Below are 26,967 nucleotides of genomic sequence, written 5' to 3'. Positions count from 1 at the left end.
GTTAAAAACAATTTGGCTATAAATAAATCTTTGCAAAAGTGTTTTTTGTGCTTTTCTGCTGATAGCTTCCCACACATCTAGTGAAATATCTCCTCCTCTCATCCTATGAGAGCTTCCCAGAATGTACAAGACATGCCATATTATACTCAATTCTTTTCAGTTACTAAAAAAAAAGAGTTGGAATAAATAATTCACACTTTTACATTGTAAGCACTCACAAAATCCCCAAAGTAACTCATAACAGTGCAATAAATTATGTGCTAACAAGATCCTGCTACCTGCAGATGATAATGCAGGATAACCAAATTTGGTTCTAGTGATTTTGATTTCAAGTGATGTTCTGTCCTCCCTGCAAGTAATAAAAGTGGATCTTTAGAAATAATATTAGGTATAGGCAGATCAATACCTCAGGAGGAATATTGGAATATTTGGTTTTCAGTTTTGGTTTGTTTTTAAATGATAAATCTGTCACTGGTTAGTTCTGGGAATTTTCTGCACCATTAAAAAATCTCAAAGTCTCAGAATGGCTGTGACTAGGAAGTGAGCTCATGCAAACCTTTTTTTAGCTTAGCCACTGTCTTTCGCAGAAGAAGGTTTTTGTTGCCAGTACCAGCTAAGAACATGAGGTATTGGTCAGGTAGCAAAACCAACCTTTTCCATTCCTTATGACCAGACTTCTACAAGAATTCAGTGTTACAACTTATGTTACATTTTCCAGATAAGATTATGTCAAAAAGGTTTTTGGAAAAAAAAAGAAGTAGAGAGAAAGTGAGCAGTCAGAAACATAAATCAAATGCTTGAGACAGACCAGTGATTTGTAATTCACCACAAAATTGAACAAGAACAAAGGATGATACAGGCAAAACGCACGTTCCTTTAGATCCAGTAAATTTACCAGAAAAGATGTTGTTCAGGAAATTGAGAATTAGTAAGAAAACACCTTTTGTACAGTTAAACAAAATTTAATAATATATAAAATAATATATAAACATATATATAATATTTATATTATATTTTTATGTATTTATATAAATATATAATATATAATTCAATGCACATCACCTTGCAGTCTGGCTAAAACATATATGGGTCTCCTTATTTGGAAGTCCTGGAAAAAGACGCAATGCAGAGAGCAAATGGAATGTTGTCCTAAATGGCCAAAGAATAAGTTGTATGAATTTTTGTCATGAAAATCTTTAAGTAAGGGAAAGGAATATGGGACACTATTCTCTTTCATCTAACTCAGATTCCTGAATCTGCTGATACCTATTTGTGATGCAGGCCATCCGAACTCAGTTGTTGCACTGTTGATTTGATAGGACATGATGTTAAGTTTTGATTTGAAGTTAAGGTTTGATAGGACCTCTGATGTGAAGTGTTTCAAATTACATTTAAAGATATAGGAAGTCTTCAGAGTGTCCAAGATTTTCTAGTCTTCTAAATCTAGTTAAATTGACAACCTTATTTTTTGGACTACATTTCATATACCACTTCTGCCTGGGTTTTGTTTTAGGTTAGTATTTGTACTAGGAATAATCAAAATTATGATACATATTTCTATGGTGTAAAAAATTTAGTAGGATTAAATGCTCTGTTTTGTTATCTCTCTTGCCAGTGTATACACTGATATTGTACAGCTTTATTAATTTGCTAAGGCTAACCTTTCAGAGAGGCAATTGATTTGTTAAAAGGATAAAGGGAAAATGAGTACTTACTGTCTAAAGAAAGGATTGAGCTGTATTTGGCACTGTCGGGGCCTGTAGTGCATAACTGAATCCTATATATTCTTAAATTGAAAGGAATCCTCTTTGAAAGATTAGGAGCTAGTGCTATATTTGACACTGGCTGGGGAATCCATCTTGCATTATACTCAGGTGTATGGTTGTGAGAAAGCGGTGAATCACGTTGAGTAGACAGTGTTTTGAGGTGCAAATTAAAGTGAATAGCAGTCCAGTCATGCAGAATGATTTAGTGGTGAGTATTCATATCTGAGAAATGGGGCTAAATTCTGATTTTCATTGTGATAAATCACCAAAATCCCTCCTATCAAAATAATCCTGCAAGGTTTGTACCACAGTAGTGGCAGAGTTAGTGTGTCTACTTATATAGATTTTTCGTCTACTATAGCACCATGAGAATACACTGTTTAGTGTAAATCCCACTGCTGTGAAATACATGGTCCGGGGAGTAATGACAGTGAGAGGAAAGAAAAGACAGAACTGAAGATTCATGCTCAGTTTGGAGAGATTTCTTTTTACACATCATCAAAACCGGTCTAAAAATGTTTTAAGGTTTCATTGAAAAGGTGTAGGTGCAGAAAATCATCTGAGGGGGAAAAAAAATACCACTTTTCTTGCATTATGTGTAAGGCCAGGAAAAATAAATCTTTCTCGAGGATGGTGTTCAGGTTCCTGTGGTTTTAGAACTGCTTTGTCAAACATAATTTTAAAACACCAGAGATAGATGATTCTTTTTTGTCCATTTTTATGTTTGTTTTTATTTTTAATTAGTTTATCAGCACAAATACTTGCTTATTTTTTTACTAACAATTGCTGGCATCAGGGCAAAAAGTATATTGTATAAATAAAAAGTCAACAAAAGTTTTAAACAAAAGCCAACAAAAAATACCTTTAAGCCATCAAACTTTCTGGAAGTGTGGGTATAAGTACCCCGTGTGGGTAGAATACTTACCGAAAATGTTGCACTGTGGTGCTTGACTCCTAAGTAAACTTCTGTAACATTACAGCATTACATTTTGCAATGTTTTTTGATATGGCAAGGCAAAGTAAATTTTGAGACCTAGGGTATCAACAGATCCAGTTATTTCAGAGGAAAGATTGCATTTATGAATGCAATTTTTTAAAGTTTGATTTAGATTTTGGAATCTAAAATACCAGTTTTTATTTCTTTTTCTAGGACAACCACTGATAAATTCAGTCCCTGATTCATTGCCTTGGACGTATTCTGGGCATGCATAATACTGCAATAAATTGTCACCAGATTGCTCCTATCACACTTAACATGTGCTGTAAGTTATTTAGCTCTTCTTACCTGTGAGGCACCTCTTCCTCATTTTTCTCAGCTGGTACAGTCGTGTAGCTTACACACTAGCATTCTGTTCAGAAAGATGACTGTTTCTTCTTGATTCAGTAGATAGGGCTTAGATTAAACAACCTGCAGAAGTTCATGTTAAATAGACCAGTGTTCCAGAAGTTTTGGGTAAGAGCAGTGGCATTTCAGCAGTGGCAGTGAGGACTCTAGAAGTTTCCTCTGTCAAATGAACTGGAGTTATGGCTAACCTGCATGAAAGTGAATATAAGGTTCAGCTTGCACCTTTTGAAGTTGAGCGGAACTTGGTGAGGATCTGATGTTGGGGGTGATCTTGGCAGCTAACACCTGATATGTTCTTGGAGCAGCTCAGGTATATGCAAGAAATCTTTTCCCCCATGCTTTAAAAAAATATTTAGGAACAGCTGGGTCTTTATGAAACTAGTAATGCCCTTCTTTTCGTAACTGTTTTCCCCCACTTTGTCATTGCCTTTCATTATTTGCACTTCCTTTATCTTTAAGCGTTTGAATTTTTTATTATCTTGTAGAAAATTCATCAAGGTGTTATGTATCCTGACAGCTAGTAAACATTTCAGTGCAGTCTAGTAATATCTGATGAATTTTCTATGAAAATTCAGGCAAATCACCTTACAGACCATTTCTCTTCTGTGGACTTTCTATTTCCCTTTTCACAGCAGCCAAAGCAGCATTTGTACTGTTCCAGTATACAAAACACAGCCTACACTAGGGATGCTCTTTCTAAGTTCTTTCCTATTTATTGATGTTAAATTGTCAGTGGTAATGTGCAGGAAGATACGGTCTTGATTTCATTGTTATTCCACTGGGACCTCTAAAGCAATACTGATAATCTGCTGTGGCAGTAGCTGATAATGGGCCAAAGAATGACAAATTTTCATACTATCCTTTGGAGAAAGATGGTGTTTGCAGAGGACTTGTTTTGTTTTGTTTTGTTTTTGCTTACTATGATTTTTGATTTGGTTTTACTAATTTTGGAGGTCGATGAATTTTGAGAGTGCAGCAGTTGTGGCAGCAGTTGGTGTAAAAGGGACATAAAAGGACCCAGAATCCCTGCTGAAGACTACACAGCAATAGTGATGATGTGTCACTTTGTGCAGCAGAGGCCTGAAGCCAGGCAGAGCTGCAGCGACAGAGTGCAGCTGCTGAGGCCTGAGGATGCAGAGAAGGCCTGGGCTCTCCCTGCATCTGGGGCAGTGGTGGCCTCTCCCACAGGTGTGCTCCAGTTGTGTTGCTGAGTTGTCAGGTGAAAGAGCTGCTGGGAGACATGAGCAGCCTCTGCACCATCAGGAGGGATGAAGAGGGGATTGCCAGTGAAAATAATAAATTGGGAGACGTGGCAGGTATGCTGTAGGGCCAGACAGCTATTCAGAGAGACCCAGAGAGACCCAGAGAAATGGGCTAATGGGAGCCTCTTGGAGTTCTCCAAAGGCCAACACAAAGCCTGGGCCCTGGGAAGCATTCACCACTCACAGCAGGACAGGTTGGGGCTGACCGGCCAGATAGCAGCTTTGCAGGACAGGCTCTGGGGTTCCTGGGGGGGGGCAGCAATGTGTCCACAAGGTAGCAGTACACTCAGGAGGCAAAGGCCCCCCCACAGCCTGGGCTGCATTAGCACCACCCCAGCCAGCCAGTGCGGGAAAGTGACCCTGCCCTGTTGCCCAGCACAGCTGTGACTGCACCTGGAGTGCCAAGTTAATGCCAGGTGCTCAGTGTCCACGTTGGATTCTTCAGCATAGCATAGACATGGACGTACGGGGGTGAGCCCAATGTAAGGTCACTGAGATGGCTGGGGGCACAGAGCATACAAGGAGAACTGGTATTTTCCAACCTGGAGAAGAGAAGGGGAAGCAGGGTTAATATTGTTGTGTACATGTAGCTAATGGGAGAGTGTAGACAAGATGGATCCAGACCTTTTTTCTCAACAGTGTACAGTGGAAGGACAAGAGGCAGCAAGCGTAAGTTGGAACATGGGAAATTATGACTTGATATTTAAAAACTTTTTCATCATAAACTTGGTCAACGACTGAAACTCAGGCCCAAAGAGGCTAAAGGATCACCGTCCCTGGAGGTTATTAAGACTTGACTAGATAAGTCACAGAGCACAGAGCAGCCTTTTAAAACTGGACCTACTTTATGCAGAGGTTGGACCAAATGAAATGCAGAGGTGCCTTCCAACCTACATGATTGAGTAATTCTATGATTAAAATCTCTGCTGCTTCTTCACTTGGTTATCCATCTCAAAAAGGATTTTCTAGAACTAGAAAAAGTACAATAAAGGATAACAAAGATGATAAGGGACAGAATAGTTTCCAAAGGAAAATTAATAGATAGGGACTTTTCAGATCAGAAAATGAATATCTGAGGGCACAGATGAGGGAAATGTGTTTTTTTTTTAAGGTAAATAGTAAAATATTGTTCCCTAAAAGAGTGAATGACATGAATGTAGAGATATCAGATGAAATGACCAGCGTTAAGTTTAAAAGAGACATAAAGTAATACTTGTTTAAATTATAACCTGAAATCAAATTGTCAAACTTATGTCATAGAATATTTTAGTAATTGAAAACACATATGTATTCCAAGAGAGATCAGATAAATGAATGTGTCTACTAAGCATTGTCTGCTTGGATAGCCTTTCTCTTGGAAGGACCTGCTAAAAGATGGATAGCTCTCTATTAGTTCTGTTACTGATGCACTTTCTTTGAAGATCTGACTACTCTGCTTCTGAACAAAAGTGGCTGTGTTTGATCAAGTGATGTTAATACATGGGCATGAACAGTTCCTTCCTCCAGGAGAGTATTCTCACAAAATATTCTTAGAATATTTAGAATCTCCTAGAATTTAGTGTGTGTGCCTATCCTTGTGCATACACACACACACACACACGCGCACACACGCGCACACACACACACACACATGCACACATGCACACACACACACACACACACACACACACACACACACACACACACACACACACAGTCTCTGCTCATTAAAAGTAGAATTTTTTATTCCCTCTTCTTGCCTGGCTGCTTATTCCCCGGGGTACTGTTCTTTGGGAGTACAGACTTTACCCTAATGATTATGCAGTAGCTGTTTGAAGAGCTTACTACACTAACTTCCAGTCCGTTGTCTCTCAGATGAGTACATTGTCTCTCACAAATAAACTTGAAGTTTAAAATAACTTCATTTTGTAGCTTACTTTGTAGCATCTTTGCCTTTCTCAGTTATTGCCATTGGTCCAGCTGAAGTGAATAACTTGGTGGGAAAAAAAGAAAAGCAACAGAAGTCCATAGACATTGGGTTTTACACATTTTCTAAACTCTCTGGAGCATGATGTGATTTTGAAACTTGCACTGGTACAAAGTTTTAAAACCTTCATCCATTCAGATTTAATGTGTAGCTTTTTGTTATTTATTTATTTATTTATTTTATAAAAATCTACTGGAGAAATTCAAAACTATGGAGAAAAGAGCAGAGGTAGCAGTGGTGCTTGGCATGTCAGCACTAGTTTATACTTTCTTAAGAAATGCCTTCTGCCTTTACAGCAAGAGGAACAGATGTTACAGTGTGTTTCTTTTTTCCATCTGTGATGTCATACAGTCCAATAAATAAAGACTCTTCCCTAGCAGTACCTTTTTTATGTCTTTTTTTTCTTCTAATTATACATTTTGTATAAGCATAAACAATTGCCTTGAGCTTTCTGTGATGTAATTCCAGTGTCTACTTAGGGTCTGTTGGCTGTCAAATGTTGGAACATATCCCAGCACCACCATGTGCTTAGAGTTGTGTGGTCATTGTCAGAGCTAATTGAACATTTTCCATGAATTCCTTACATGTCATAAACTGGAGTTTTTACTTAGGCATTTCTCATTTAAAAAAGTCTTTCTCAGAATTGTCTTTTTTTTTTTTTTTCCTTTAGAGAAAGCTGGTATACTCGGTTCTGAGCTGGTGTCATACTGCTTCTTGGGAACCATATTGCTGAAATTCCATTCTGCCTTATTCCTTCTGCTCTGAATCTCTGCAGTTGAATTACAACCACCATGACACAGAGCTGTGTAAATACCATGATATTTCAAATGAAAGTCTTCTCTTTTGAGGCCTGATTTTTTTTACCCTGTAGCTGTAGAAGCCATATATTTAATTTAAATTTCCCTTTTCAAAAGGAAATTTAAGAGGAAATATACAGAGGTGCTTCTTAGCACCTGCTTACGTCCTTTTTCCTAATGTTTCTGATTTGGTCTAGACTACAAGAACGTTACACTCCACTCCAGTCATTTAGATAAGTAAATCTGACATTTTGTGTCGTGCTTCTGTTTTCTAATGTGCAAATTAGTTCCTTCTCCTGGAAACCAGAGGTCAGTAGGAAATATTTTTTGCTCCCAGAATGGAAGAGGGAGGGAGGAGGGTTTCCTCACAACATGATACTTGACCACAGCCAGGACACCTGCCCAAAGAGAAGAGTGTAGATGGTGTCTGTGTCTGTGTGCGTGTCTGTGTGTGTGCATGTGTGTGCACAGGTGTGTGTGTGTGTGTGTGTGTACACATTGGCCAGTTGGCCATGCTGGAAAATACAGCATTTAATGAGCAGATCATGTTTCCGCTTCTAAGCTTCATTTTCGCTTTCCACCAACTAGGAGAGAACCTGTCTTCATCCTAGTTCTCCCATCTGTGGAAAGGTGTGTCAGTCTAGAAGATGTAGAAGTGTTTAAGAGTGTAAGTGAGAATACCTTAGTACTAGATGCATCATAATATTGGGTAGACATACATAGGTGAAACTGGATAAATGTAGGTAGAAGATCTAACTATATCTTTTCTATATTCCTTGGAGCATAGAGTAGCATTGCAATTTCATTCTGGGAGAGTTAAATAATTATTCATAAGTGATACTTTGCGTGCATGATCTGTTTTATGCCATGCTTGGTATTAAAGGTTGCCTTTGCCCACAGAGCTATTGTACTCTTTTACTCTGAAAGCACAGCGTCAGTTTGTGGTTTTGTTGTGGGGGATGGGATGGAGAAAACAATATCAAACTCTGCTTCTGCAAACCTGTAAGCAAGGTTTTCATTTACACATATGGACAGCAATTTTTGAAAGGTGTATTTCTGTTCATATCAGAATGTTTTTAAGGCTTTGTGGGATCACAGTGTGTCATTAAATACATTCAGGCTTGTCCACTGAATATTGCCAGAATATTTACTGTTTCAAGAAGAATCTAAAATTGATAGGTTGAAGATGCTCTTTCTAATTTACACTTTCACTAGTGTCTGTGACATATTTTGTAGTATGCTTCCATTGTAAATCAACAGTCTTCTAATGACTGTCTGCTGTTCCAATTTTTTACTGAGGAGATGGAGGTATACTTTTTATTGTATATTAGAATCGAATTAATTGTTTTGTTTGAGAATTTATTTCTTCTATGAACAGAATATGATTTTTCTAGCCTTTCGTTCCTTTGCGGAATTAGAATCTAGGTTGCCTTGTAAAGATTTTTAACTGTGGATTCATTGCAAATATACAATGGCAAGTACTTGATACATTATATTCAGAACTGAGCTATGTTGATTAATTCTGATTGATCATAGAAATCACATGATACTGTTTCAATTCTTTAAAAGTCAGGCTCTGTCATTCGTCACCCATTGTTCTGAATAACAATTTTCCTCCTATGTTGTTTTCAGACGTGGAGAAATAAGAAATTAAAACTGACTGCTGCTGTTAACAGCCATATATGATAGGGAGCAAAACATGATCCTTTTGTAACATGATCCTTCTTCTGTCTTGTTGCCATGGGGCAAAATGGATTTAGGAAGCTCTTGTCCAACCTGCTGGGGCCAAATACAACATCTGTAGAAGCCAGTGGATGGATACCAGTGAAATTAAAGCATGAGACATCAGTCCTGTAATAATTAAGAGAGACAAAGGAAATCATTGTGCCTCTGAATCTCTGAAGAGACACGGCAGCTTGGAGGAAGGTGGCAGCACAGAATCAGGATTATGACATTTTTATATCATTTCCTGCACTACATAGGTGATATTCAAACCGTTTCTCACATTCCCAAGATGAATCTAAGAGTTTCAAATGCATCTAAAAGCAAAAGGCTGACAGCTGTTACAGCTTCAAGACAAGCTGAGCATTTGATATTTAAATTTTCATTTTACAGGCCAGCTAATATCTAGGTAAAGGGTTAAAATTCAAAAGTCATCCTGTCCCATTGTGTACATTTGCTTTTTCAGCACTGAAGATTGTATGATCTAATCCTTGTCAGTTTCATTGAGTACCATGTGCACAAAGTCTCTAATAAGAATCCAGTCCATCACACATGATACCATTCCCAATATGTAAACTGCTTCATATGTTCATCAGAGTAAAATGACTAGACAAAAGGACTATGAAAGAGATCAGTCTGTTCCAATCAATCCACTAGAGTAAATAGGTGTGACTTCCTTTTTTGTAAGTAAAATTACATAGGGATTAGCTAACCACTTTTTCTCCCTTCACTTATATCTTATTGTTGTTTAACAGTCTGGTTTAAAAATGAGGGGTGGGGTTACTTGATGTATGCAGCAGGGGAATTATTTAGCCAGTTTTATGTTTTAATGTTTGAAAGTGTTTACAGAGGCTGTTGTTTTTGACTAATTTTATTTTGATCATGATACTAAAGCATGACCGCAGGAGGTTCAGTATATAGTTTGCTTTCCCCTCTTCAAATTTCATTATTCTAATTTTATTACTTGTTGGTGTTTCTTCCCGTGAAGTTGGGTGGAGCAGAATGATTTATATTGTGTGCGTGCAGAGCAGTATATAACAGGTGAGTTGTGTCCTGTTAAGTTCAGTTTGCTTTGTACCATGGACCTATAGCAATGCTGTGCAGGAAATCTGCAAGATGCTATGTCTTACAGACTCTGATTTTGGCACCACATGATTTCCTCATTAATGACAGCATCATCTTCCTGAAACCTGCAGCCCTTGTAATTAATCATTCTAAAACAGGAAAAAACCACACAGTCAAAATAGCAACAACAACAAAACCCAAACCCTCAAATCTACTCTTTTGGTGGGAAACTGTTACAGAAAAAGTCAATCTAGGCTGAGAAGGCTGAAGAAGTAGCAAAATCCCACACTGGCAGTGGGGTAGAATGAACGAACAGAAAGACTGAGTTCTAGCATGTGAGGTGCAAGGATTAATGGACTACTCTTTTTGTAGTCTAAAATCGTGGAAAGACGTCATTTCAGAGGATATTCCAGATCAGTTTGTTACCAGCTGAGCAGTATAGTTCCTATCATATTTTTGCAGATGAAAGAAGCTATTATAAGAGAATTTTCTGGGAGATGCAAGAACACTATTTTTGTGGTAAGGGTGGCAGATGACTGCTTTAATACATATATCCAACAGGATTTTTTTGCTGTGAGATTTCCCATAGGGAGCCAGATTGTTGCAAGCATTGCATCAGCACACACAGGCACCGTGACCTGCATCTTGTGCTGTTCATGCAACCAGAGTAATTGTGTACATCTGAGTATGATTGTTTTCAACATTATTTGAGGTGTGAACTACAGAAATGTGTTTTCAAATTTAAAAAGAAAACAAAAATAAAACTTAAAATTTAAATGTTCAGTGCTTCAGTGCTTTGGGCTTTTTTTAAATTTGTTTTGTAGTATTTGAGACTGCGATGAGAAAGGAAAAGACTTTTAAGCTGTCTTTGCAACTAACAGATCTTGAAGCCTGATACTTACTAGAGATTGTCAAAATGATGCTTCTTGTTTCCTGGAGCTGACACTTCAAGAGCAGTATGACTTGCAATAAGATTTTGAGGACTGTAAAAGAAGATAAAGGTGGAAGAATCAGTGCAATAGCTTTGCTTTTTCAAGAGGTGCCATAATATACAGCATACTAATTTGTAGAGCTTAAGAGTAGGTAACTATGAAAAACAGAGCATGGTTAGAGGGGTATGTGACATTTCTTTCACTTACGCCATGAGTTTTTAAACAGTGTCAGCTTATGCAGTTATACTGGTTAGTACAATGGTTTGATATATTCATGAAAAGTTCATTACTTTTTAAATATATGTGAAGTATCTTGGATAGATAGGAGAAGCTCCATAAATAGTAATTTAATTTAACTCTTTGTGGTAGAAAATATAGCAATTGAACTTTTTCGTACTAAAAAGATGCTGATTTTCACAATGTGCATAGACATACTCTTTTTCCATTGAGTTTAGCTGTAATTTTAGAATAGGCCTTAGTCTCCTTGTGTAATTTTGTATGTTTGTCCTATTATTTGGAGTAAATATATGGGTTATATATTTATTTAGCACTTTCCATTTCCGGTCACAAGGCATTCGGCATTAACAGCTAAGAAATTGCAGCACAGCACAGGTAGTTAGAATTTTGTTTGGTATCAGGTCTGTAACTACTGATAGAGCTATATTTTTAACAGACATCCTGTCCCTGACTCAAGCTACTATATAGATAGTCAACAGTTGTTTCCCATATTCCTTAGGCAGAATCTGCCTTGGTAGTGTGTACCAATAATGTAAAGCATTGTGACTTGTGAAGAAGTATCCCATATATTTCATGAAGTAATTGTAACAATTTAGAAAAGGAGAGCATAAAAACCTTACTTGAATTTTCCACAGTGTCAAGATAAATCCTGCTGTGGAGGGAAGGAGAAAGAAAGAAACAGTTATTCAGGACTTCCCCTCTAATTTTTTATTTTTATTGTGCTTATGAGAGAATACTTCCAGGAACATACAATCTTTTCATGCAAGGCTAGACAAGCATCTCATGAAGGAAACAGTATTGCCTGTTGAGTCACTAACACCTCTTTCCCTCGCTTCGGGAACACCTCTCTCCAAGTTTCTTTATCTGGAGAGTCTTCAAACCTGTTTCTTTTGCCTTAGATTTTACACAGTTATCAAAATGTAAACTCTGTGAGGAACTTGATAGATATAGATAGATAACTTGATGAAAGATAAAAGCTAAGATTTCTGAGAGTGTTGAAATGGAAACAGAAGGAGAGAGGCAAAAGGAATGCCTGACTAAAAGAGAGATTTTTCATTTCATAGGTTTTGAAAAAGAAATTTCTTCTTGGAAGTAGTTCCATGCACAAAAACAAAGGTGTTCTGTCTCCATTTGACAAAGGAGGGAAAAAACAAGTTTACTTTTATGGATATTGCTTAGCCATATTGGGGCAGCCTCTCATTTCAGCTTACATTTTAATCGGTGAAAACCTGATAAGCGAATGTTGTGGCCTGCAGGGAAATCTCACATATGAGGATGCCAACAGCTAAGACAGAGCCCTCCTAATATCTTGCCCTTATAATAAGGAGGTGTTTCAGGACACCGAAGATATATACATGGGAAGAAAATATGTTCTGGCAAAAATGATACACTGATAGAATATGTCTCATATTGGATATGGCCATTATGCAGTCTTGCCATAACTTCAGACTTCTTTTCACTTGTGTCCCGTTCAGGTGAGTACAGATGTGTCATGCAGGCATGAAGCTCTGGAAGGCAGCGAAATAACTCCATCCCTAGGGTAGATCTGAATCCCAGTTTGGAGCAAGTGAATTAAAAGACGTAAGATAAGGTATGCAAAGAGCTTTTCAGTTTATGTTTTAGTAGTTTTCAAAAAATTTCACATGCACAGTGAAATTCCAGATTTCTTAAAAGTAGTGTGTGATATGATGCCCTGCAGCCCATTGTAATCTGTTAGCTGTTCATTTTAAGGTTGACATACCTAAATCAGAGCCTACGCATGTGCTTTTGTGTCTGTTTGCATCCATTGATTTGGCTTAACATGATAGAGATGTCATAAAGTCTGCTAATCTCATGTCACACCTAGCTGTGTAATCTATACACTCATATTCTTCACAAATCCCACTACTGTTTCTTCACTGGCAGAAATTCTGACACTTATGAAAGTGTTACTTGAAAACAGTTCTGCATACAGATCATATTAAGCTCTATTAGTGTTGTAAGCGCTCTTCAGTGTTAATTTTTTTTCTTTCCTCTGTGTAATTATTATTTTATATTCACAACCACGTTTAATTTTTAATTGTGCAACCAAGTAAATGGTTTGAATTTGCTGATAAGTTTCAGTGTTGAAAGTGAAGAAAAAAATGGAAGAGAACTCCATTTTTTAGTGGAGACTTTACCTTATTTAGTTTCCATTTAGGTCACTTCTTTCTGTTTTTGAAGTCACAGCCAGGAGGTCTAAGACACAGACTTGCTATGCTGAGACAAAAAAACAAAAACAGAAGCAATAGGGTTCCATCTTATGATAAATTTTACTGAAATAGAAGACTAGTTTCTTCTAGAAATAAAATCATTTGAGTAAAACAAATGACAAATGCCCCTTTTTGACCCTACATGCAATCAAGGTTTTTTCAAAGTTCTGTCACGTTTGTGCAGTTTAATGAGCAAACATTTTCACACATCTGTCAGCTCCAAGTCACCTACTCCCAAGCCTTATGAAAATTTAATTTCTCTTCTGTCTGCTTTATAACATAAGCAAGAAACAAAATTTCTTATTTTCATAAATTGTAGTATAGCTATAGTTTTGAAGGAATCAGAAATACTACAGTGTTTCAGATTTGGCAAATCTTTGACTCAGGTATTACAGTTTGTGGTAACAGTTGTCACACAGGAATTTAGGAGGGCAGCTACAAGAACAGAACCACACCACTCAGTGACTTAAAATCTTGAATTTATTTACAAGCAGGAGTGTTATGAATAGGTAGAGATATATATCCTACAATTACTGAGATTTCTATTCTCTGACACCCATATGACGCACTAATGAAAACCAGAGCCGCAGTCCCTCTAGTTGAGTGTAGAGTGGCATCACTGCCCCAGGGAAAAGGACAGTAGCGGTGTCCACCTCCGGCTTAGCCTTCTGCATGCTCTTGGATGTCTGTGTATGGAAATGCCCTGAGAGGCTACCATTTTTACCTTTGTTGTTTTTAAGAGTAGATTATTGGCATAAACTGCCAATGCCTTGCCAGTCTTGTAACAACAGTCACTCTTTGTGTTTTTCCCCGTACCTAAAGCCCGTTAGTGTTTGTTATTTGGGTTCCTATCTAGCATCTTGTCCCAAATGTGCTATAAGAATGTAAAGCTGATGACAGTCACATAACACAGTTCATCTGTGTTGCTTTGTTTTCTAGTGCACACTTAAAACATTAGAGAAGGGCAGATTTAGTCCGGGTCTCACTTATCTGAGTGGTACTTTTCAGTGGTACTTTTACCTTTTAGCAACAGCCCTGAACAATTTTTCTGTAGTATCGTTTGAACAGTACCTGTTGGAAAGAAAGTCATGCAATCACAGCTTCAGTGGTACTAAAGCAGCACTAATAATAAAAAGTGCCTGGCAACAACATAGTGTAATTTGAGGTATTTCCTAAGTCAACCAGCAAGTTTTTAAGAATAATAAATAGAAATCAGCAAAATGAGGATACAGTTCCTACTCTAAAAAAAGTATAATTTACATTGCTGAGTGTTATTATCCAAGCTGATGAGTTTGGGTGTTTTTTTGTTTGTTTTATTTTCAGTCTGATACAAAATATGCATTGGTTGAAAGCAGGGTTTCCCTTGCCATCTTGCTTACTGTAAGGTGAATTCAAACTAACTGCATTAGCATAGCAAACTTATTATTTCATAACTTTATGAAATGTTCTACATATCTGCATCTGTTTCAATGTTTTAGGTTGGAAAGGCATAAAGACCAGAATTATATTTTAAAATTAAGAGATCTAAGCCTTGAAAATTTTTCATGGAAAACACAGTGTTTTTTGGCAAGCAGGTAGCTTCCATGTCAACCAGTTCTACAAGATGGTGAATGCCACTGTTTAGCATGTATGTGTAAATGCAAACTGAGAATGCATTTTTTTCCTTCCTGTTCTGCCATAGGGAAGTCACACAGTCAAATCATTGCTTTCTATTGTACCTCTTTTCAGCACTGAAAAGTCTAAATATCTTGGAGAAAAGAAGAGAGGCTGTAATGGAAAGAGAATGGTTTGGATAAATGAACTAGGAAGTCATGTAATATAAATGAGCAAGAGAAGAATTAGCACTTGGTAAAGATAATGGAAGTAAGCCATAGAAGATAGCAGAAAATTTGAATGAGGTTTGAATGGAAACAGTTTATTTGATGCCCTGAAAGAGAGATCTTGTTGTGTAAGTGATAAATTGGGCACATAGGACACATACAGAAAAATATGCTAGAAGGTAGAAGCATAGCAAAAATAAGAAAATTAGAATATGTTCTTCTTCAAATAAACATTTCTTTATTCATAAAACACAGACTTTTGCCTTTTTTCCATAGCACATAAAACATATGTTTTGGTTTTCAGCTTTTCAGAGAGAAGATTTGAACATTTTGTTTTATTTTCCCCGTTTCTCAATGGAAAGAAAGGACAAGCTGGACTCCTTCATATGCACAATTATCTTCAGCAGCTAACTATCAGAAATTATTAGGACAGATGACTCTGAAACACAGTAATCAATGTAACCAGAGAGTTTAAGATTATGCTTAACAAATTATTAAGTACGTTTGTTAAGTATATAGTAGGATTACAGACATGAATCTTAAACTGATTGGTTGAAATGCTCAGATGAACTCACTCTTCTATTTAATGTCCTCTGGATAACCAAAAAAAACCACACAGTGTTTGCGAGTGTGCATGTGCTCACTACTACTGTAAAATGAACAATATCATTCATTATAAAAAGATCTTCACACCTTTCAGTAGTAAAAACGTACCATGCCATCATGGCATGGTATTCTTATTACAAGTTTCTCTCCTGAGAAGTAAGGTGTGTCGTTTTGTGGTTGCAATATGAAAGGAGATAGGCAGGTTTTCTAATGTCAGTAGACAGGTTTAATAGAAGTGAAGGCAACAGCAGTGTGGTAGAAATGAGATTTACAGTGGTGTTTAAATCACACACTGCTGGAAGGAACAGCCTTTTCATCAGAGTGGACTTACTTCTGGCACAGATATCTGCAGATCCACATGAAAGAAAGCAGAACAGTGGGGAACTGATTTGAATGCAGTACATGAAAACAATTTTTTTCACATCTGTGCTTTTTTATTGTAATGAGTTACTGAAAAGTGTTATACGTAAAATATCTGGAACTTTGTGTAATATTGTTTACTCACCTGAAAAAAGGCTTATTTGATATTTCAGTCATATTGTTTCTTGCTCTCTTTACCAATACCTACAACAATGCAAACAATTTTGTTGAAGAGAAAGCAAAAGGCAAGGTAAAAATCAGCACTGTGTAATAAAGTTCTTGTTGAAATAATTATATTCAGTTTCACAGCTAGACAGTATTCAGTGTTAAGTAAATATAACAATAAAATAATTCCAAATTTGGAATCAACGAAATTAACAAGAACATAAAGTGCTATTGCTTACTTATGCCAAGCTCTAAACATCTTTTCTAACATGCTATTTCAATGATCTTTATAATTAAATACAAAAATATTTTGTAGCTGTTAAAGTACATTTTTGCAGATGAGAAGCTGGCCAGCATCAGAGCGGAGATTGCATATGTACTCTTTAAATGCTGTCTGAAATGTTCTTCTTTTGTGAAAGTTATCACTTGCATGAAGCATCAAATGCATGTGCATCAAGAGCACATCAATAGCACTTTCTTAACTGAGAAATTTTGACTAGCCAGCACTGGACTTTCTGTTCTACAGAAAGGCACATATTAATGTCCTGTTTATGACATCTTTGCAATCAGAAAAGCACTTGAATAACGTGTATATGTATCATTTGAAGCCAAAGGGATTGCAACCTGAAGTTCTTTAGCCCAGTAAATTCAATGACAAGGTTGTAGATGAATATAGAAGTGTATGATCAGCTGTTTGCGGAATGTGCAACTGCGTAACTATCAGCTTTTAGGAAGATGGTAGTGGGACAATTATCTTCTGGAAGAATGTCAGTGTATGTGTTAGTAAAGCAATAGTATTTAGAAATGTTAGGAGGAATTCCATGTTTGCATCAGCTATTTCATATTACAGGTGAAGTTATACCTTTCCCTCACAGAGAGAAAATTGCAAAAGAATGAAAACCCCAAACCCAGAAATGAATAAGAAATATTATATCTATGAGTTGATTAAATAGATGACATTCATCAGAAATACAAATCTGTGCTTACACAAGACTTCTTAAAACAGAATAGAAAAAAGAGGTATTTGGAAGGTTTTTGAAACTTGTTACTTCAGTTTTTCTGAACTGATGAGTAGAATTCTATATTTCTTTATACGTACTCAAACTAATAAACCTATTCATGTGAGGAAAGTTTTTCATAATCAATCAGACCCGTACTCTGTTAGTACCATGGTAAAAGTAAATCACCTATGAGTTTATTTTACACTGAATGTTTGCTTGTGCGGATTAAAATTCTAAAGCCAATTAATTAGTAACTGCATGATGTATACACAGTAAAATTTCATGAAAACATTTAGCAATAATTCAGCACATTCACTGATTATAAATTATTGCTCTGAAAACACGATATTTTGTAAAATGTTCTGCTTAAACTGAACAAAATTCATAATGCATCAGTATCTTGTAAAGCATAGAAATACGCAGGTAGTGCTTAGAGCATAAGTTTACTAGAAGAATGGTCATATTGGAAATCAATTCTACTTCTGTCAGTCTAACTGTAAATGAATCTGATTACTGCTTCTATTAATATTTACTTTCGTAAAGTGGCTATGGATTAAACCTTTTACCTACACTGCTTCCTATTGCCTCTCAACCCTTTTTGAAACTAGAGGCCAAGTTCTGTAACTATTAGCAAGACATTTTTTCTTTCCTTTAGCACTTGTGTCCTTTACCTGCCTTGTTGTTCCTTGATCAGAACAGTACTGTGAAATGTGTTTGTTTTGTGCTTTTGCATTAATCTTTTCTAGAACAATAATTTCACTGTACGTGATTGCGTGTACTGTATCACTTTTGGAATCCAGCTGAAGAGATCTGAGGTTACTCTTTTGTTCTAGCAATGAAATGCTGGCTTCCAAAAAATGGAAGCAGCCTAAATGCCATGACTTATGTGGGGGGGAAAGGCAAATGGTTGGAAACAGACATGTTCACTGGATTCGAGATGCGTTAGAAACAAGTTCCAGTATAAAATTATTGAGATAAAGTACTGTTGCTGAAAGCAGCAGGAAATAAAATAATCATTGATGTAGATATGCCCTTCTGTCATACTAATAAGATCCTGATATTCTGTAAATACCAATTCTTATTGCACTTAGCACCCTGGTTAGAAATGGACTCTGTGTGTCAATGCATTTGTAGCTAAAAATCTACAGTAATATATTGCAATGGTGCTTTTCTGCCTTAGAGTTGCAGAATAATTTTAAAGTGGGTCTTAAGCACAAAAGAAGAACCTCTTGGAGCTAGGAGGTAGCTCAAGAGCAGACAGCTGCTTTTGTGGCTATAGTAAATGCTTGTTAGCTTTCAAGGCAATGGACATACCACCCACTAGCACTGTACACTGGCTATTAGTTTGTAGTTGTGCAAAATAAGAAAATACTATCAGATAAGTGTTATATCTCTTTTTCACAGCCATAAGTCTTGTTGCTGGCTGTCATGATTTTACAGAGATATTTGATGTTTTTATTTCATCCTGGCATCTGGATTTATGTGATTAGCCACAAGGTTCTAGTCTCCTTAAAAAAAGAAAAAAGACAAAAACCCCAGAATATATACAGAAGTGAATTTAAAAAGTGATCTGAACGGCTTCTTAAAACTTAATAGCTGGAAATCAAAGAAGCTTTACTTGGTTGTAAGTTAATCTCGGGGGAGAGGCAGCTGAACCATGATTTTTAATTATTAGGAACTGATGATATGATGTAAATTAGGAACAGGAGGAGGAAGGCAGGGGAGAATCAAGCTTTTTCTTTTTGATTTTGCTTCTCTTTTGGTTTCCACTGTAGCCAGTCATGCTAAACCTGTGCATAAATGTAAATTTCTGTATTAATTTTAGATAAATATGTAGAAACGTCTGCATAAGAAGGAGCAAGGTATTACTCTCAACATCGTTATAATGGAGATTGAGGAAGAAAGCGTAGCTGAATTGCAAAGTGGCTGGAGCAATTAGCAATTTCATGTGTTAATTTCACAGTCAGTAACACTCTGATGGGGGAAGGGAAAAGAGTAGACTGAGCCAAAGAAAGAGAAGGAAAATCAATTTGTGGACATTATGGAAAACATCCAGCAATTACCTTAAAGTTTTTGTCTTTCATGCCATTGATTCTGAGGACTTTTTCAGTTCTGATGGTTCTTGTTTTTTGTTACTGTCTTCCTTTTTGACACCCACAAGTATCTCAGTTTCTGGCCCAGTATTTAAGTCCTGGTTCTTGTGTCACAACAGAACATAATTTGTTGTGCATAATGTCTGGTGATGAGTATGCTTCTGAATATTAGTATTGTGAGGAAGAATGCTTATTCTGGCAGCAGTCTCATCAGAAAACTGGGATACATGTAGGAATCCTTTCAATAAAGAATCCCACTAGGAAACATATCCAGTAGCCTTGCAGGCATATGGAGTCTCAGAGAAATAGAGAAGCTCCTACTTAGGAGGAGCATGCAAGTAGGGCAGCATGAGTTGGTGTAAGCTGTGGAATCATAGCCAAAATTCATGAGGGTAGGTAAGTCGAAACAACCATGAATTAGTTACTTGTAGAGGGAAGAATGTCATTCCCTGTGAGGCTTTTATTGTGGTTTAATAGTGAAGTGATGTTAGGCATTGGTCATATGTTCAAGTATTCACTTGTACAAAAGCTGGCATTGGGATATATGGAAGTAACCTGAAGACGTAGGTGGCACTCAAGAATATGTAGCACAGTTCCTATACTTCCAAAGGCATGGGGATTTGTTGTACACTGCAAATCCTGTCTTCTATGTAGATCTTCACATAATGTGAGAAATAAAACTCTTTTTACTGCTGTAATTCTTCACTGAATCTGGCAAGCAGCTATGACATTGCCACAGCAATGACTGGGATCGCATTGATATGTAGAAGATTATGTTTCAGAACTTTCTGTGAGGTTCCAAAAGGCCTTTTTCTCCCTTACATGTAATAGTGAAGAAAGCTGTAATTTTGTTGCTGATACAGGAGTCATTTTCTCCTAATTGTAAATCCGTTACAGTGCTCTGCCTTTTCCACGCAGAGCAATAAGATGAGGTGCAGGTAGCAGAGTCTAAATATGAAATGGGAGCAGTACAGCCATACCTGCATGATGGTGCGCCTAATTAACTAGCATGCTTTGGTGCTCATTAAGCAGGCTGTGCAGTAGCTCTGCAGTAGCTTTCGTGTATAACTTTCTAGTCTATGTTTCATGTTATAAAAGTATATAGGATATTCTGTGTTGGGGGCCAAATTACACTGTATAGAGCACCTAGCTCTGGCTCCCATGAATGTGCTGTCTCTTGATATTCAATTTTTCAAAGCTTACTCATCTCTGTGAACAATTTGCCTTTTGCTATCAGGTCTACTATAGATTCACATTAAACTTTTTCATCTGCCCAAGCTATAGTGTCCATGCTGAGGTAACATCTTTATTCTGGTTATTTCCTGTGCTTTTGTTCCTTTCACTGAGGCAAACTTAGCCCTATAGTATTTAATAGTTCTCCAGTAACTAAGGGTTGATTCTATCCTTACAAGCAGCTGCCTTGGTTAAGATTTATTTCATATATCCTAGCTTTTGTGTTTGTTTAACATAATGATAAGTGTATCCCTCTCAAGAATGTGAAACAAGAAAATATTACTGCAAAATTAAATGTAAAACATTATAGTTTTGTTTTACCTATGTCTGCCAGCAGAATAATATTATCTTCTGATGGTTGACACTTACAAGTCAGGTTAGACTTACACATCTATATCTGACTAGTCTGTCTATTGCAACTGAGAATTCTTATCTTTTAAAAATTAAATTATTGCAGCAAGTTTTGGACCTGCCTGCTGTACTCTCTGTGTGTGCATTCATTTCAATTCCTGTCTTTGTAAAAATTTTTGTCTTTCTTTGTTCCTGATGGATAATTGTCTGCTTTTTTTACCTGCTTGTGAAATATTTATTTGTATGGTCGTATTTGACTTTGTCAGTTCTCTACAAAATGGATACTAGCTTATTTACATGTATCAAAGTTTACTAGAATTGGACCAACTTCGAAATCTGTGAACTGTGCAAACCTGGAATGTTTGTTCTGTGCACCAGACACATAGGAAATAGAACAGCTAAGAGGAATGTGCCCTTAGATATAATACCTTAAATTCATTATATTGACAGTGAATATTTGGATCGTGGCTCTCAAGCTACAAAGATTTGGGCAGAAAAATTTGATGTAAAAGTAGAAATGATCTTAAAACACTCAAACATAAGTAGGATCCTCAATTCAGTCTCTATTGAGTTAGAAGCAGTTCTACTATTAACCTCATATTTTTAAAAGGTTTACTGAGTTACTGTCCTTGATTTCATTCTGCAGTTTATTCTGTAATATGTTCATACAGTGGGATTTGCAATCACCACACATATCTGCCAGCTCTATATATCCTTCCAAGCAATCCTTTGAAGTTGTCCCCATTGAATATTGGTTTTTTTCTTAGGTTCTGTGATGAAATGTGCTTTACCTTACCCAGCATTAACTTACTTTTTGATTTTTCTTATTAAATAGGTAAACCTTTGTCAAATAATTTGGCAGCATGTGATTCAAGTGCAGTGTCCTGTACTTCCTAAAAAAAAGATCTGTCAGAAGCAGAGCACATGGCTTCAGATTTATAGTATCTAGACACAGTCATTGCTTGATTTCTTGTTTTTCTGTGTCTTGGTCAACATAAACTGCTTCATTAACTGAGATGTTAATGGCTGGCAAAAGATACCTGAACAGTGAGCGTGCAGGGAGGTTACATATGGAGAAGGCAGTGTAGTATGATTTAAATGTCATTGCAACAGATAGGTAGTAGCAACTGATTGCACTATTGTATTCCAAGGCAAACATAAGGTAATACACATTTTTTCTGATGTCTGTGAAAGACACATAACAGATTCCAGAATGCACATGTAGTTAGTTTCATGACTCAGGCTGTGTCCAACAACTTGATTATGTATCATAACCCTTGTAGTTCTGATAGCCTTCTAATTAGAGTAAAGTAGCCAAAAACTCCTGCCTACTTTTAAGGAGGAACTCAACTCTCATGAAAACAAATATTCTTCAGATAAGTCTGCCTCAGCAGAGGACTGGACACTGGGTCAGGAGATCCCCTCAAGTCCAATTTCTTAAAATAAAATAAATTTGGATTGAGCTTCATTCTTCTCTGCTGCAGTTATGGGATCTACTTTCAATAAAAAAGTACATGGAAAGTACATGGAATCTTTTGTGCAGGCCATGCCATAGTCATTGCCTTAGCTGAACACTGACCAGTTGTAAAGGACTTAATTTCTTTAATATAGTTTTGGTATGCTGTATCTTCCCATGTAATTATACTTTTGGTCTTAATGCAGTTTATGCTTCTTTGTCAATACATTTTAAAGAATGCATACTATAGATCAAATTCTCAGAGCAGAATTAAAGTGCATATTACCTTTATTTGTTATTATTTTGTAAGAAAATAAGGACTAGAGAATGCTTTAGTTTGGTTATAATCTCAAAGTAGCATGGCTGAAAATGTCTTGCCATCACTTCTATAGTAATATTTTCCTCAAGAGCTGATGGATCTTGAAGAGAGGCTCATATCTACGAAATAAAGATTTTTGTGCAGTTCAGTTGCCATAGTCTAAAACTGTGATTCCTCAAACCTGTTATTTAATGCCTTGTTATGTCTGGAGATGTCTTAACACTGTGGGCACCTTAGTTTTTCAGGATGAAGTTTCTTTAGCACCCTCAACCTCTGTGGATGACCACAGGTGCATTAGGCTTGCCTTCCACCTCAGAATCTACACAAAATATGAAATAATATCTGCTAATTTCCTGAAGTCATTATGACTGCAACCATTCCCTCCTCTAGGATAGTAGTATACTAGGATAGTAACGTATACTAGGATCTAAATTTCTGTTCTGTATATTCTTATTTCTCAAACAAGTTCCTTACCCCTCACTGTTTCTGGTAGTGGAACTGAAAGACTCAAAGGTTCTTAGAGGTCCAAAGGGACATGGGAAATTTCACTGCTCTGAGGACTGTTTGCAAGTTTTACAAGGAGGACTAATCCAGTCTTTAGAGCACAAATTGGAGATTATGCTCCCTTCCTTATTTCTGATCGTGAACTGCATTTTTTAATTTCCTTTGGTTCACTAGAGTGCACTCAGTGTTTTCTCTTTCTGCAGAATGAAACAGCTTCAGCAGGAAAAAGAGAGACTGTTCTTCTGCCAAGAAATAGAAAACAAATATAAGTATCCATAGGTCTGCTGAATTAGGCTATATTTTTCCTCTCCATTTGTCTTAAAACTGGGGAGGTGTTAATCAAGGACCATGAAGATGCAGGTGTGATTTTAAAAATTACACAGCTCTGAAATAGAAGGATTTGTCAAGTGTCTATGGCTAAAACATACTGACGGAAAGTCTGTCTTTTTCTGCAGTTCTGTGGGTCTCAAACGAAAACTAGTATCTGTTTTTTTAAATTGCACATGTTGTGAGAAGGAATCTGTATGCAGAAGTCTCCTACATAACCCTATATTAAATTTATGCTCATTTTGTCACTTTAGGTATTTATAGAATATTCAGGTATTCAAAATACTAGCTTTTTTCCCCCTCATGATGAGACATTAGAAAATAAGTTTGTGCCTGTTCTGACTTGAACACACAAGAATTTTGTAAATGCATGAGTAAATTTCTAAGCAAACACACAGGGTTTTTCTCTGCTGGTAAGGTTTCTATGTTATTTTTCCAACATATAAACAATAGTCATCTAGAGTTCCTTTTCATTCAGCAGTTAATGATCATCTTGCTAGCCTTGTAGGTAGAGTTAGAACTGAGACACTAAGCAGAATATGCAAGTTCATTACTTTAGAATCTTCAGGAATTTCCAATGGCATTGAAAATCAGAAGTTTCATTTACAATAGGCCACAATTTCATTAGATGTGTTCATACACTGCTTTTTTTCAGAACAAAGAAACAAAAATTAAATTCAGAAATATAATGACAAATGAAAAATGTTGGGAAGAGTCCTCAGTAATATCATGAGAGATACGTCATGGAAGACTTTCGTACAAGAAGATAGGTGTTATCAATTCAAGAAGTAGGCTTGCATTTCTGCTTTAACAGATTTTAAAAAGGCTTGTGCAGCTTGATTATTCAAACTCTTAAGCAAGATTTTTATTCCTAATAGTACTATTGTTTTCCAGAAATGAAACAGAAATTAATTCTTGGCTTTTACTTGCTCACCTGGTGTGATATTATGTGCTATATGCATTAGTTCTACCTGATATAAACAAACATAATGACTTAGCTGTGTTCCAAAGATATGTTTTTGGAATGGGAACAGCCTGCAGTGATACAGATCAGTCATTTACAATTCTGGCAAAATTATTCCTTGTAATTTTTAATGAGAGAATACCAAATCAGTTTTGGCTAGTCTTTTTTATGATAAAGGTTGTGCTTGTAATTTTTCCATCTTTCCCAGATGCTTTTATTGAAAAATACTAAAAAGAACTTTACTGGAGAGTAGCTATTTATGTTGCTATATGCAGACTGTGAAACTGATTAGTGGATGCTCTAAGTCAGAATATAATGTCTGTTTATATAACATCCACCAAATTATTGCCTTATTTTGTCTCTTCAAACAATTGCTTATGAAACAAATTAACCTTCAGAGTGAGATTTGTACGTTCTCATAAATTATCCTATATATTTACCAGCTGTGCTATTTAATTAACTGACACGTCTCCCTTATGACCATTAGGTTGCAAGTTCATTTCCTAGGGGGATGTAATAAAGCCTTTTTTCTTTTCTAGTTTATATTTTCTAAGGTAATATGGTCAGCTACAGCCTCTCCACTGAGTTATTTGTAATGTCTAAAGTCTTCTTTCATCACACAAAATATATTTATAAAATTATTTTGTTTCAGCAAATGTTCTTGATGAGCTAATTGTTAATTGAGTCTTCTGTATAAAGTCTCCTTAAAATACAGATCAGTTTAACTACAAAATACTATTTTGCTTTCTTTTAAATCATAGTATAACATTTCAGCTTTCAAGTATTTAATTATGTAAAGCTCTATTAACTTGTAGTGTCATCACACAATTCTTGGATCAGTAGTTGATGGCGAAAGGTGGGTAGTCCTACCTATTCCGTGCAGGATAATGTATGATGGCAACATAGACGTAACTTGAGAAGTCCAGGTTTGAAAATGTTAACATTTCTTGTTCTCCTAATTTGCTACATGATGAGAAGAACATTTACTGCTTAGGATTTTGTGGGACCTTATATACCTAAAATGTTATGAGACCCACAGAATGTTCTATATAAAGACATTTATATAGAGAGATAGATAGGGGAGAAGATTTGTATTCCTTTGTAGTAGCCAAATATGTTTCTCTATATTCTCCCACCTTTAATGTTTTCCTTGACCCATATATTAAAAAAAATCTACTTTTGTTGTTTAATATTGAATGGCATAGCAAACATTACTGGACACAGTTCTGTGATTACACTTAGTACTTTGAATAGCTTGTGTCATTTATAAGGCAAATTCTTCCTAGCCTTGTAACAGCAAGCTAAACCAATGAGTTAGCTCTTGTCTAAAAGTAATGGGGCATGCACATGTGCTCGCACGCACAGATTTTAAGAGGAGAAATGCATTGCTTAGTGTACAAGTACCTAGTATTTGGATTTAGAGGACATAGCAGGAAAGCAAAATAAGGAATACAGATGAGAGATCTCCATCTTAATCCCACTATTCTTATGACTACAAGAATCAAGAATTATGTCTTTCAAGTAACATTTAATAGCAAAATGCACTAGAGCTGTTGTGGGCAGTGACCACAGTGCAGGACACAAAAATATGAGGCAGCAATTTAAAAGCAAAACACTCCTCCACAAAATTATAAAAGAGCCTTTTTGAAGCTAGAGTGCCAGAGAACCTCCTTCCATACCCATTGGCATGGAAACTCTTTTCAGTAACTTGTTATTCAAGTTGCAGCTACCATAACAGTCTTGGCTTTCACTGAGCTTGCTAAGTATAATGAAATCTGTCTTTGGGTCTGTTCTGCTGCTGAGAGGAGTAACATTTTTTGCCCACTGTTGCAAAATGTGTATTATCCCACGTTAAAGAAAAAAGGAAAACTGCATGCTGAAGACAAGACTTATCGAGTCCAAAGGGATGGTACCAGCCCAGACTTGTTCCGCACTAAAATACTTCTTCATGCTTCTGTGAGCAAATTGTCTAAGAAATTCTTCAGTATCTCAGGCTTTGTCTGCCCTTACTCATACCCAATAGTATTTTGTTTTGTTTCTAGTTCAAGCTGGCCCTGCAGCCTCCGCAGTGTAGAACTCCACATAAGAAGCTTAAAACAATGTAGTGTGAGGATTTAGATTAAGTTGTTTAAGCCGTTTTTGGGTCTCAGACTGTTGTGTCTTAGCCATGTTTGAAAGATGTGCATTTACTAGCTTACTTACACAAGCCTGTTGAGTCTATCAAATATATACCTCTGGATTTGAAGTAGAATTTACTGCCTTTGAGTTTGATATAGTTCTCCATTGTTTGGAAGTACAACCGATTGATCACATTTTTTCTCAGAATATTATTCTAATGATAATTGGTTTTGAAGGAAAGTTGTTTTTAATAAAAGCTTCAATTTTGCACAGATGTATGTTGTGATTTCTGCTCTGTTCTTTCTGTTTTTTCAGTGACATGGCTTG

The 26,967-nt window shown here is 36.4% G+C and overlaps 1 protein-coding gene across 12 annotated transcripts in view; it reads left to right on the top strand.

Moving 5' to 3' along the window:
* The window catches only part of LINGO2 (leucine rich repeat and Ig domain containing 2), a 452,194-nt gene that overhangs the window by 64,659 nt on the left and 360,568 nt on the right, over nt 1-26,967 (top strand). The window contains exon 2 of one of the 12 annotated variants that reach the window (XM_064502531.1): nt 12,568-12,683. The exons of the other annotated variants lie outside the window; for them this stretch is intronic. The gene's annotated coding sequence lies outside the window, so the exon portion shown is untranslated. The remainder of the gene's footprint in view (nt 1-12,567; nt 12,684-26,967) is intronic. 12 annotated transcript variants of the gene reach the window in all.

The sequence above is a fragment of the Dromaius novaehollandiae genome, chromosome Z (genome assembly GCF_036370855.1).
Source record: "Dromaius novaehollandiae isolate bDroNov1 chromosome Z, bDroNov1.hap1, whole genome shotgun sequence".
NCBI lineage: Eukaryota > Metazoa > Chordata > Aves > Casuariiformes > Dromaiidae > Dromaius > Dromaius novaehollandiae.
This window is presented reverse-complemented; position numbering and strand designations above follow the sequence as displayed.